A 14598-nucleotide genomic window follows, 5' to 3' on the forward strand; every position below is an offset into this window, starting at 1 on the left:
GCAGTTCAGAACATCCGAGCTCTTACTGCTGTCCAGAGCGTCAACAGAGTGGTGCACTGTGGGATAGCTCCTGGAGCTATTAGCGTCGATTTCCATCCACACCTAGCCTAATTCGACATGGCCATGTCGAATTTAGCGCTACTCCCCTCGTCGGGGAGGAGTACAGAAGTCGAATTAAAGAGACCTCTATGTCGAACTAAATACCTTCGCGGTGTGGACGGGTGCAGGGTTAATTCGATGTAACGGCGCTAACTTCGACATAAACGCCTAGTGTAGACCAGGCCTAAGTCTGGATCTGTAAAAAGCAACAAAGAGTCCTTCGGCACCTTATAGACTAACAGATGTACTGGAGCATAAGCTTTCGTGGGTGAATACCCACTTCGTATTCACCCACGAAAGCTTATGCTCCAGTACATCTGTTAGTCTATAAGGTGCCACAGGACTCTTTGTTGCTTTTTACAGAAAATGCTAGGTCTGCCTCTCCACAATCTTCTTAATAAATCTTCCCTGAAAAAAGATTAGAGACTCGCAATTGGCAAGACTGTTTAAAGAGTTGGTTTCTTGAGCACGGGCCTTCACAATTGCGCCAGCTAGGGATGCTGGCACATTGGCCTGCCAGATTGTCAGCCTGATATGGAGCTTTCCATCTCTAGGTTTGAAAACTGCTGAGGTTGGCAGTAACCACAGTTGATTATTATCTGATAACTGTTTAGTGGTCTCTTTGAACAAAATTAGTTGGCTTGATCTAGTCCCTAGTGGTCATGTATCCATATAACAAAAAACACTATCTCTCAGCAGAGAGAGGCCAAGGCTTTAATGAACATGGAGGCTGAACTGTCCTCTGACCTGCTGTAGTGATGCTTACAGAACACTGGCAAGACGCCCTGGGGAAACTTAGCATTACTGCAGCTGGTTTGTATGTAGTCAGTAGGTAGACTGAGAACTCTTCAGGTTAGTCAAGACAGACCCTTTCTCTAGCACTAAATTTACTTTCAAACTTTTATGAAAGAGATGGGGGGATGGGAAGATATGTGTAAGGATGCAAGTAACAGAAAAATGAAAGGAAAATAAACTGAAGCAAGGCCATTGAAATGGCATCCAAAACGTAGAGAGGGACATTTTTATGATTTAGGGCTTATTGGTGGTGGGTGTGACAAATGTATTTTGCTATTGAACTCAAAACACATCATAAAACTCAGTAGTATTTTCTTAAATCATATTTTTCCCCTTGTCACCTATAGGAATAGATAATTGGTACCACCGCAGGGAGCCTGCCTCTGTTAGGATCAGGAGCAAAAGATCGCAGTCACTCATTCTGAGATACAACTGGAACTCTCTCCTTTGCAAACAGTTTTTTCTCCTTTCTCCTTCAAAAGGTATCTTAACCCCAAACCCCCTCAAGCTCATTAGTCTTCTGTTTTCTTAGATTCTACTGTTTAGAGACAGTTCTAAGTGGTTTTACAATTTTGTCACTTCAGACTGGACTGGCTGATCTCTGCCACTGATGCCTTCAGGAACATCATTTTAGATATTGTGTGATGTAGGGGTTCCTCGTTTTCCCGCATACTGCTGGACACAGTCTCTAAGGTGGTGATCTATTTGTATCTTGACTGTGATTAAGGGATGTGTGGAAGACCGACAGATTTTTCAGGCCTTGTCCACACTTAAATTTGCACTGATTTAAGTAAAGGTATGATTTTTAAAGCACTTTGTTAAACAGATTCAAACCTGTGTGTGATACTCTTTAAACCTGTTTTTTATTGGTTGTGTTGCAAAAAGTGTAGGTGCAAACTAAACAAATTTAACCAGTGGTATAACCACAGGGACTTACACTGATTTAACTAACTAGCATTTTAAACCAGTTTTACTTAAATTAGTGCAGCTTCTCCACTTAGACAAGGCTTGTATGTAGACAACTATAGTCTTTTTGTTTTCCTCTTTTGGTACATGTAGCCAAATCCTCTGGGCAGTGATGGCATGTCTGTACATGGATTGGCGAATGGAAGGAATATGAAAACACCATGCATTAGAGTAAGTAATTTTACTCTTAAAATAAATATTATGTATCTATCAATAGTCCTTAATCAACTAATTTGTACAGCAAATAAGTCCATGAATAGTATTTCCATCATTCATTCAGAATAGGGTTTGGCAAAGAGAATTCCTTGCTCTCTTCCATAATATGTGGGAATAAAAACAGCAAATGTGCGTGTGACGGGTTGGATCACAGAAACCCCCTTGGGAGCTGCCACCCGATGTGCAAAGACTACCCCTGCTTCTGCTTTCCCTGCCAGCTCAGGACTCCAGCACCCTGTCTTGCTGAGCCAGACACTCCCGTCTGGCTCCAGACACAGATCCAGGGTCTGAATCACTTGTCCCAAAGCTGCAAGTTTACCTGAAAACAGCTCGCAGTAGCGTGCTTGTCTTTAGCACTCAGATGCCCAACTCCCAATGGGGTCTAAACCCACATAAATCCGTTTTACCCTGTATAAAGCTTATGCAGGGCAAACTCATAAATTGTTCGCCCTCTATAACACTGATAGAGAGATATGCACAGTTGTTTGCTCCCCCAGGTATTAATACATACTCTGAGTGAATTACTAAATAGAAAGTGATTTTATTAAATACAGACAGTAGGATTTAAGTGGTTCAAAGTAGTAACAGACAGAACAAAGTAAGTCACCAAGCAAAATAAAATAAAATGCGCAAATCTATGCCTAATCAAACTAAATACAGATAATCTCACCCTCAGAGAGGCTTCAGTAAGTTTTTCTCAGACTGGACATCTTCCAGGCCTGGGCACAATCCTTTCCCCTGGTACAGCTCTTGTTGCAGCTCAGGTGGTAGCTAGGGGATTCTTCATGATGGCTCCTCTCCCTCTCTCTTCTCTTCCCCCCTTTATATATCTTTTGCATAAGGCGGGAACTCTTTGTCTCTCTGGGTTTCCACCCCCCCTCACTGGAAAAGCACAGGTTAAAGATGGATTCCAGTTCAGGTGACATGATCACATGTCACTGCAAGACTTCATTACTCACTTGCCAGCACACACACATACAGGAAGACTCACAGGTAAATACAGCCATCTGCAGACAATGGGAGTCATCAAGATTCCAAACCATCATTAATGGTCCACACTTTACACAATTACAATAGGCCCTCAGAGTTACATTTTATATTTCTAGTTTTAGATACAAGAGTGGTACATTTATACAAATCAGATGATCATACGCAGTAGATTATAAGCTTTGTAATGATACCTTACAAGAGACCTTTTGCATGAAGCATATCCCAGTTACGTTACATTCACTTATTACCGTATTTTCTCTAAAACCAGCTCAGTTACATTATATTGACTTATTATCAAGTTTTTATAAAACCATATAGACTGCACAACGTCACAGTGCGTTTATCAGAAAAACCTTTCTTAAAATTAAAACAGGAAACAAATGGAATTCCATTAACATTGTGTTGAACCAGTAAAATATTTTTAATTTGCAGATATCCTTTTGACTGAATACTGTAACGTGTTTATTTTGCAAAACTGGGTAGAGTCCTTGAACTTAAAAAAGCTGTTTGGTGCAGTGTAAACACATTACTTAACCAAAACACTTCAACTAAGGAAGTGTGCCCTTAGAGTGTGTATTTCTTGCGTTCCCTTAGGAATTTAGTGCTGTAGTTAAGTGGTAAGACTTTGCAAAGGCCATAAATGCACTAAGCAAATACTAAAGAGGCTTCAAGGGATCTTTCCTTTCTTCATCATCTTTAAAGCAGTCTCCTTTATCATATTACTGTAGATCAGTATCACTCAGATATCCGTGGTTCAGGAACCAAATTGGCAATCAGCATTACCCAAAAGAGCCATTCATTATTTCATTTACTATTATATTCTCACAGCAAAGTGACTGACCAAGTTGTGACACTGTACGAAATATTGAGACACTCTATGATATTGTTAACACCAATATTAAAATATTGCAAGGAATCTAACCAGATATGCCATGTAAGGTATCTACGAAAATGCTATAATTTGCCAAAATGTGATGATCTTGTTTATATGTTTGCATCACCTTTAGATTGTGAGTTATAGATATGTTTGGCATATCTGTATTTTCAAACTTGTGCTGTTTTTCTCGGTGACACCACTTGACCAAATGGCATCAGCACTAAGCCGGCTTGATGGCCCATCATGGGACATCAGCTGTACAATAAACCCATTGATAAAGTCAGGGGCTACACCTGATGAGTCAGCAAGCCATGTAGGGGCATGCCTTAGGACAAAGAACTCTAAGGCTTTTCCATGTGCAATGAAGCTTGTGTTTGAGACACAGGATGTACAGGCCTCATGGTAAAGAATATAAAAGGCAGCTGCATCATTTCCATTTTGTCTTCATTCCTGCTTCTTACCTCTGGAGTATCTTTTCTACAAACCGAAACTCTGAACAAAGGACTAAATGACCCATCCAAGCTTTGGATGTGTTCCAGAAGGACTTTCAAGCCAGCAAACTCACCAGTACTTCTAAGAACTTGATACACCTCTACCCCGATATAACACGACCTGATATAACACGAATTCGGATATAATGCGGTAAAGCAGTGCTCCGGGGAGGCGGGGCTGTGCACTTCAGCGGTTCAAAGCAAGTTCGATATATCGCGGTTTCACCTATAAGATTTTTTGGCTCCCGACGACAGCGTTATATCGGGGTAGAGGTGTACATGGACTTTGAAGTCTCAGTATGTATCTGATTGCTTTACCATTTAACAACTCTCTTCTTATTCTTTCTTTATAATAAACTTTTAGTTTTAGACAAGGATTGGCTAGCAGCGTGGTATTTTGGGTAAGATCCAGACTAATATTGACCTGGCACATGGCTGACCCTTTGGGGTCAAAAGAACATTTTGTATAGTGAGCAGAGTTTTTAAATAACTTCTCACTGTACTGGACCTAAGTGCTGATTAGGAGCCAGAGAACTGGAATGCAATAAGGGGGCTGTGTGATTTCTTTATTCAGCTTCTTGATAACCAGAGTGGAGGATCAGAGGCACAGTTTGTGATTGGATGGGGAGTTTAACTTCAGTTAACTCCTACCAGTCTTGGGAGTATCTGCTCTTTTGCAGCCTGCCCTGACTTTACCGTTTTCAGAGCGGGCTGCCCCGGCACTCTGGGTCACATAGGTATTATTATTTTATCAACTACAATTGGTTAATAACACAGTAAAAGCATCCTGATTTGTTAATAACTTAGATTGGTTAATAATTAAATCACACAGTGTTTTAATAACGTGTGCTGGAGCTGCAGGAGAGACACTAAAAAAGCCACTGTTTGAGTATCACTGCTGTAGATCATACTTCTAAATAGAGCCTTATTAGTAAAGATAGTTGATGGATTTTTAATATTTCTCTAATAGTCCTATCACTTTGAACGTCTCAAAATTTACTTTGACTTGGGTGGATCACTTCTGGGTGTGAGTCTCCAAGTTCATTGGCATAGGTGGCACAGAAGTCTTTCCTTTGGGGAGGCTATGGAGTACTGGAAGCTCCCTAGAAGTGTGGGGGCCAGCGGCACCCACACCGTGGCTCTGCCTTCCCTCAAAAGGCCCTACCCTCGCTCCACTGCCCAGCCCCAGCCTTATGCTCTGCTGCGGGGCTCCTCACTGCTCTCCCATCCCCTGGCTCCTCACTGCCACCCCAGGCTCCTTACTGTCCCATCCCAACCCCCTGGACTCCTTACTGCACCCTCCCCAAGTCTTATCGGTGCCCCACCTTCCCCCAGGGCTCAGTCCCATCCTTTCCCCCGACTCTCACTCTGGTAGAGGAAAGGGAGAGACCTAATAATAATCTAAAACAAATATGTTAAAGAAATTAAGAAATCAATTTTTTTTATAAAATCATGAGAAAATCAAAGCAAATCAGAAGTATTTTGCTATCCGAATGGCCAGAACAGTGATTTTGTGGTTTAGGCCAGTATATACATACATCTGATAGTTCAGGTACATCTGTCTGACTAAGAGGTCCTCTTAGCAGAGTAGAATCTCAGAGAAGGAGTTTTTCTACCTGTCAAGGAAGCTTTTTGCTTATGACCTCTCATTTATAATGTTAAGTCACTGTTCAGGTGTAAAGATACTTTATTACAGAATGACTTCTAATCAACCCAGTCACGGAGATTATTATCCCTTCTCCATTGTATTAAGTAGGGGCATTGCCAGAAGATCGAGGGACGTGATCATTCCCCTCTATTCGGCATTGGTGAGGCCTCATCTGGAGTACAGTAACTCCTCACTTAAAGTCGTTCCGGTTAACGTTGTTTCGTTGTTACGTTGCTGATCAATTAGGGAACATGTTCATTTAAGGTTGTGCAGTGCTCCCTTCTAACGTCTTTGGCAGCCGCCTGCTTTGTCCACTGCTTGCAGGAAGAGCAGCCCATTGCAGCTAGCTGGTGGGGGCTTGGAACCAGGGTGGACCGGCAGCCCCCCTATTAGCTCCCCGCTCCCCTAAATTCCCTGTGCAGCTGCCCAGCAGGCTATCACTTGCTGGCAGTTCAGCTGTCCCTCCCCCACTGCCATGTGCTGCTCCTGCCCTTGGAGCTGCTCCCCGAGTAGGGTGACCAGATGGAATGAAGAAAATATCGGAACACATGGTGGGGGGGTTCCCGCCGGCGGAGCCAAAAAAAACAAACAAACGGAGTCCCGCCGGCAGAGGGGGAGGGAAAAAAAAAAAGCGGAGTTCCGCCGGCGGAACAAAACAAACAAAAAACAGGAGTGTGAAATATCGGGACTAATTGCGTCCTGACCAAACATCGGTCGGGATGTGGGACAAATGCCTAAAAATTGGGACAGTCCTGATTTTATCGGGACGTCTGGTCACCCTATCCCCGAGATTCCTGCTTGCTGTGCGGGGGGGAGGGGAAGAAGACGGGGGCTAATGTCAGGGTGTCCCCCTTCCCCCTGCTCCCCGCTTACCCCATCTTCCATAGAGCAGGGGGGACACATGACAGGGCTCAGGACGGAGGGAGCTTGCTGGCAACAGCTGTGGTCTCGGCAAGCTGATATAATTAACAAGGCAGTGTACTTAAGAGTAGGGTCAGCATACTTAAAGGGGAAATGCGCATCTCACACGGTGTGTGTCTCTGTGTGCGATGCTCTCTCCCTTCCCTCCATTCCTGCTGCCTTGTAGAGTGTGAGAGTTAACCCTTGAGGGCTCAGCCAATTGCTAGTTCATCATTTAGCAGTAAGGCATTCCCTTGGAAATATCCCACCCTCTGACTCCTCCACCTCAACCAAGCTTCACAATCATCATCACTGTGTACCAGTATTAAATTGTTTGTTTAAAACGTACAGTGTGTGTGTATGTGTGTGTAAAGTCTTTTGTCTGGTGAAAAAATTTCCCTGGAACCTAATCCCCTCATTTACATTAATTCTTATGGGGAAATTGGATTCGCTTAACATGTTTCACTTAAAGTCGCATTTTTCAGGAACATAACTACAACGTTAAGTGAGGAGTTACTGTACTGTGTCCAGTTTTGGGCCCCACACTATAAGAAGGATGTGGAAAAATTGGAAAAAGTCCAGCGGAGGGCAACAAAAATGATTAGGGGGCTGGACCACATGACTTATGAGGAGAGGCTGAGGGAACTGGGATTGTTTAGTCTGCAGAAGAGAAGAATGACGGGGATTTGATAGCTGCTTTCAACTACCTGAAAGGGGGTTCCAAAGAGGATGGATCTAGACTGTTCTCAGTGGTAGCAGATGAAAGAACAAGGAGTAATAGTCTCAAGTTGCAGTGGGGGAGGTTTAGGTTGGATATTAGGGTGGTGAAGCACTGGAATGGGTTACCTAGGGAGGTGGTGGAATCTCCTTCCTTAGAGATTTTTAAGGTCAGGCTTGACAAAGCCCTGGCTGGGATGATTTAGTTGGGGATTGATCCTGCTTTGAGCAGGGGGTTGGACTAGATGACCTCCCTTCCAACCCTGATATTCTATGATTGTATTGTCAACTTTTTTTCAATACTGAATGGACTTCTTTATTTCTGGATAGACTTTTGTCATAGACTCCATGTTCTGGATGCTTAATAATGCTCTCCTAGGATATTTTCAGTAAACAGATTAATTAGTATCATTCAAAAGACTGTTGAATGAAACTCCAATGTTGAAACAATTTTTTGACCAAAAATGGAGGATTTAGGAAGGTAGGAAGATGACTTACTAGTAATCTTGAATGTGAACCATTTAACTGTGCCAAAGTTGGTCATTTTCTCTTCTTTAATTTTGTAATATGTAGCAGTACAAGCCTTTAAAGAAACTAAAAACAGTTCAGTATTAAGAACAACTGTTTTTGTGATGCTATGATAGGCCTTAAAATCATGCTTGCCAATTTTAATGAAGAGCACATTTTTATAATATAGTATGTAAGCTTGGTTGGTTATTCTCAAAAAAAGCAAAGCTTGCCTAAGAGTTCTGCAGAATTTGCAGTTGTGGAGATTGTATTTTTGCAAATAAAAGTAGGGTTGCTATTCTCCATATATCCTGGAACATCAGTCTCACCTGAATAGCATTCTTACTGGTTCATTATTAATTCTAGTGGGAGGCTTATTGCTTTATGTAGTTCACAGTGGCATCAGAAGCAAAGATTTAGGTAGCCAAATTGGTGACTTTAAAATTTCACATCAGTGATCTGATTTTTGTTAAAACATTGATAAAAGCATTCCTTTTTTAAGGATTGCATGGCATGATTCTTGTGAGAATTAAGCTAGCAATGCACAATGGTTCCTATTTTTGGAAGTGATGTGGTAACACTGCAAATGTAGAATTTAAGCAAAAATTAGTATTAATGATTTGGGCAATTTAAATCAACATTCTTAGTGTGTATCTTTTATCCTAGTGATTGACAACTAATTGTTGTAGAAACATGAATGCCATTGCAGGAAATTGATATATTTGGCATGAACAATCTGAGTGCCAAACTTAATCTGAATTCATGGTGTGATCCAGAATAGGCTATCTAGGAAAATAAACAGATTACAAATAAAGCAATAAAAACCTTTGAAACTAGATCAAGAAATGATTAAAGCATCCTTAAAAATAAGTACAGGAAGACTCTCACAGTACCCACTTCAAATAAAAATAAATAATTAGGGAAACTATTGAAGGATTGAATTAGTTATGACCTTCAGAATTAAGTGTTGTGGGCTCCTGAAGAAGATGTTTATTGGCTAAAACCTAGAAATTAGAAATGTATCCACTGCTCTATTCTTACTACATGAGGAGGTTTATGTAAAATAATAAGAAATTCTTGAGAAATAATGTAGACTAGGAATGTTAAGATTCATAGAAATGTTTGGTTTATGTAGGGGGTGTGTGTCTTTTATCTGCTCTAGTATCTGTATTTGATTTAGTTGGGAATTGGTCCTGCTTTGAGCAGGGGGTTGGACTAGATGACCTCTTGACGTCCCTTCCAACCCTGATATTCTATGATTCTATCTCATGACTGACCAGAGTGAATCTTTTGATCTTCATATTGATGTTAAGGGGCCAGATGCAGTGTCTGCTAGTAGAACCCAGGATGCAAATCTGAGGTAGAAGTAATCTGCCCGAAGTGGAGTTGCAGTAGTGCAAGTCACATAAGAACAGCCATACTGGGTCAGACCAAAGGTCCCTCTGGCTCAGTATCCTGTCTTCCTACAGCAGCCAATGTCAGGTGCCCCAGAGGGAATGCACAGAACAGGCAATCACCAAGTGGTCCATCCCTGCTGCCCTACTCCCAGCCTCTGGCATACAGAGGCTAGGGGCATCATCCCTGCCCATCTTGGCTAATAGCAACCCCTGCTCTGCCAGGTCAATGGAGATAGACAGTGGAGCCCACAAAGAGGGCAAGGAGAGGTACGGAACCAATGTGTCTCCCAGACAGCCTTGGGCTGCCTCTCATGTTGTCCCATCTGGAGCTGATTCCTTGGTGGTGATTCCCTCTGCGGTGCAGTTACATAAGCTATGTCCAGTCAGGCTTCACGGACCCCACACAGCTAATGGGACAAATAGTGAACTGGCATACATTGGTTTATTTACTTCAGCTGAAGTCAATGGAATTATGCCAATTTACATCAGGTAAGGATTTGGCCCCGCACTTTTAAATCAGTAAAATAAATCATGCAGACAACCTTTTAGTTAAGAGCCAGTCACAATCTGTAGCCATGCAAGGGCCTCCCTATCTCTTATTTTTCTAAATAGGGACTGGGGACACTGGTAACCCTTGCTCACTCTTGAATTTACACCAACTGAGTATCTTCCACATTGTTTGCTGGCCTCAATATAGTAAAACAGTTTAATCCTAAATATGCAGCTTTGTTTTTCACAATGGACACACTGAATTATAATAATTCCTTGCTTATATATATGAAGATAATACGTACCACAAAGCAGCCCAAATTGTGTTCCAAACTATATACAGACAGGAAATAATTTCCAGGTATCCACTGGATCAGCGTTCATGTTGCACTCCCCATCAGTACCCAGCCTGGGCTGGAAAAGCTAATGATCCAACCAAATTCAGTGATGAATCCTGGTCACGTGCCACCTGAGGTACATTGCGCATACACTATGAAGAAGACAGCTACTAGTTGCCATCACTTGTTGAGGTAAAGGATAGCAGCCAAGTGGACAAATAGTACAGAGCCCGATGCATAATGTGAAGAGGGAAAATTTTGGCCAAGAAAATCAGTAATAAAGCCTTACTCTTAAAATAAGTGCCATGTGATTTTAAATATCTATGCACAGATGATAGGACCTAGTTTTTTATGGTCTCTGAAAGGCCACACCAGTAAAATATATGGAGTTGACATTTCCTATTGTTGAAAGCTGTCCCAGGTTTCTCAAACCAGATGTGTGTGCCGCCAAATTAACCCTAGTGTAATACACTGTACATTGCTTTCCTAATCTGTGCTTGGTTTGCCTGTCTTTGAAAGATTATAGTGAAAACTAATCATGTATTCTCTGTTTTTTCTTTAAGAAAATTGGCACTTTCAAAGCTTATTTTGTCATCTTACTGTTTTGAGGGCAGTCATTTCTCACTGTGAACTGAGTCTGACTGTAAGGTAATAGAACAAATATATGTTCTGTTTCTAAATAAAGCTGTATATTAGGATGTCATACAAAATGCTTTAAATTTATTAAAACTCTTGCATGAAGCTTTTTAAAAAGTTTTATTAAACTGGCAACATGTTCAATGAAAACAGATTTAAAAATATCAAATACATTTGGAAGCCTGAATGTTACTTTTAAACTGAAGGCACAGTTCTCTTTTAATTTGTGTGAAATGCTATAATTTATGACAATTTATGCTGGATATGTGTCATGGGTAGAACCTAACATATATTCAAATGTCTAGTTTACCAGAAAATGAATGTGGACTACGATATAAATCTAATTTGAGAAACAAGGTGGGTGAGGTAATATCTTCTATTGGGATAACTTCTGTTGATGAGGTTTCAACAGAAATTTGTTCAATAAAAGATATTACCTCACCCACTTGTCTCTCTAATATCCTGGGACCGACAGAGCTATAACAACACTGCATACATTAAACTAATTGATCACTTGTGTATAGGGATTAGGGTGACCAGATGTCCTGGTTTTTGGGGCTTTTTCTTATATAGGGTCCCATTACCTCCCACCCCCATCCTGATTTTTCACACTTGCTGTCTGATCACTCTAGTAGGGATTTTGGAGTAAAAATGACTTAAACTACATTTGATGCAGTGAATAAGTTTGAAGCCAAGAACTGATTCACTATTTCAGATGTTTGGCTAGTTCTGTAATATTTGAAACAATCTGAGGGAAAATTAATAAAAAATATGTTTTTTCTAGTTAGTAAGGAGAATCCTTGCCTCCTTGACTGAGACAAGGTGTCTGCACGATGCCTTTAGCAGCCTGTTTTGCACTGAAGCCTGCATTTGAACAGCACCAGAAAATAACCAACAGCTAAAAAATAGATCAACTATAGAAATTAATTTTGGACTAAATGCAGCGATATTAAATGTGCCTTAAGATTTAGAGGGAAGAACGATCTTTGTTGATTATAGTGTTGAGATGAATAATACTATTTCTCAGTTGTACCCTGTCCATCAATCTGCATATCTAATTTGTTGTCTGCTTAATTATCATCTGAAATATCAATATATACTCTGGGCATACAGGTGTTTTTTTTTTTTTTTTTTTTTCATTCTTTGATAAACAGAGAGAAAAATAGTAGCTATGGAAGCCAAGATTTTCAAAACTGGGTGCCTAAAGCTAGGCATCTAAATAAAGGGAGAGCAAGTTTCCTCTTTTCTTTTAAATGCTGAAAAATTATATGTGTATTTATTTTGTGTCCGTAGTGGAAGTGTATAAGTACTAACGCAATTCAGAATTACTAAATTGCATAAATGCTGAGAACCAAGAACAACATATGGCAGCATGTCAACCACATAGACTTTTTGCAGTCTTTAAACTTGTGAACAGGCAATATAAAAATACTCCAATGAGTGAATTAATCCCCTGTATATCGAATTTGCTTAAATATCCCAGAGGAACAAATACCTTCAGTGTACCGATCAAGACATAAACATTATTAAAGGTGGTTGTTCATGGTTTTTAGTACCATTAGATTTGTTAGTCTTTCACTCATGCTGTACTTAAAAAATGTCAACATTTGAAATATTTTTAAATGAAAATATTAATTATTCACTTCACCAAAGGATGAGATATATCGCCAGTTGAAATCCTAAACCACTGTATTTGCTTGGTAGTGTGAACCAAGGGTTTCTTATAGTATGAGGCTGCATGCTTTTCTGGGTCAGTTTGTTGTTTTCAGAGACGTGGAAGACATAGTAGAAGTTGCAGCCTACATGTGAGTTCTTATTTACAGGATATTCACTATGGAGAAGATCTTCAATCCTACACATGGCCAACTAGATTCAGTTAACATAATGGAAGTGGCCTCTCTTATTTGCCAGGCTCAGGGACATGTTTTCAATATCCCTTCCTTAATAAATTCCTCAGTAATTGTGGATCTATCAATTTACAAACATAATGGTACTGATTTTCATAATGGGTAGTTGTGTTTGTATGTATTGCATCAGAGGAGCCCTATGGGAAATTTGGTCCATAATGCTAAATGTGTTCCTTTACAAATCCAGGGTCACTCAGTCTGCTAGGATACCTAAGGACTAGCCTGTAAACATCTACATTTTTTCATTTTATTAGTGATCATGTGCAAACCAGTAACAGAATTTAGTTTTTACTGTACTTCTGGAATGCAAGAATGTGGCCTTTCTGAGGGGTCATTAACATAAACATGATTTCCTAGACCTCTGTGATAGACTCTTAGAACAAAAAATACTGTTCCACTTCCATTTGAACTAGAATTTATAAGACTGGGATAAAAGACATTGATGCCTGCTGGCACTTCAGTGGACAAGCTGCTACAGGTGCTGTGGGAATGTTCTGTGGTTAAAGGATTTGGGGGAGGTGGTGTGTTCCTTTTGTCCTCTAAGTGACAATTATGAAAGCTAGTGCTGGAGAAATGAAAGTCATCAACATGTCCGTGCAGAGAAGACTTAGCTTATGAACTTTTCGTCATTTGGCAGCCTATGAAATGGTTGTAAGCACAAGTTGTAACACTCAAATATTCTGAAAGCATATGGTCTTCATTCCTTGATATGTATGATGAATGATCCATTATAGTAAACTCTACAGATCTGCATCACACTTATATTCTGCATGCCCTTCATACATCCAATATTTCCACTCCTTCCTCTTCTTCTTTTGTTCTTTTTCTGATAATTCTTTCCTCCCACAGGCCATGAAAACCTCTAATCTTATGTAGAAGTGGTGGCAGGATGGGGCTTCCCCTAAACATTTAGTTGAAATTAAGTTACCTGTATTTTTCATCACACTAGCCAATATTTGGCTGATACTTTAATGAAAGCTGTTTAAGTCTCAGAGGAGCTGAAGAAAATGGAAGAAGTCTTGTACAAACAGGTCGATTATCAATTCATAAACTCAGAACTAATTAGAAAAACAGTCAGGCTAATTTTCACACTTCTATTCTATTTCCAGTAAGATTGATTTAGACAGCAGAATAATCAAGATCTTACTGAATTTTGTGTTTTACTACAACAGGCTACACATATAGATGAACATTTCTTGACTGAATCACTCAGTGTATTTGGCATAAACAGGTTTTCCTTCCATATAAGTTGCACAGTTTTCTGTTCAAATTATGAAAGTAAAATTGTAGTATCTGAGCACCTCATTAGGGCTATCCACAGAGTGATGTGCTACTCAACATGAGTAAGGTTGGCAGAATCTGTTCCTTAGTTTGTTAGTGTTTTAATGCAAGGTCTGTGATGAGGTGGGCACAATAAATACTGATTTTTAATATGAAATGTGTTTTTTTTACAATAATAAGCTTTATTTTTATATTTAAAATCATTTTCAGATACAGATTTTGGAAACCAGTTATTAAAGAAAGTATATCTCTGTAATTTCCATATGCAGTCATTCAAAATCTTTTGGATCTGACAATTAATGGAATGGAAAAACATTGTATGTTTGTCCTTCTTTGTTCCTCTT

At 40.1% G+C, this 14598-nt stretch overlaps 1 protein-coding gene across 6 annotated transcripts in view; it reads left to right on the forward strand.

The window, feature by feature from the left end:
* The window catches only part of LHFPL2 (LHFPL tetraspan subfamily member 2), a 203305-nt gene that overhangs the window by 57422 nt on the left and 131285 nt on the right, over positions 1-14598 (forward strand). For 3 of the 6 annotated variants that reach the window (XM_034773522.1, XM_034773523.1, XM_034773521.1), the window contains 2 exons: positions 1242-1376; positions 1954-2031. The exons of 2 other annotated variants lie outside the window; for them this stretch is intronic. The gene's annotated coding sequence lies outside the window, so the exon portion shown is untranslated. Of the gene's footprint in view, positions 1-1241; positions 1377-1953; positions 2032-10993; positions 11079-14598 lie in introns of all 6 variants that reach the window. One more of the 6 variants, XM_034773524.1, reaches the window with a different exon arrangement.

This window comes from Trachemys scripta, chromosome 6, assembly GCF_013100865.1.
Source record: "Trachemys scripta elegans isolate TJP31775 chromosome 6, CAS_Tse_1.0, whole genome shotgun sequence".
NCBI classification, from domain to species: Eukaryota; Metazoa; Chordata; order Testudines; family Emydidae; genus Trachemys; species Trachemys scripta.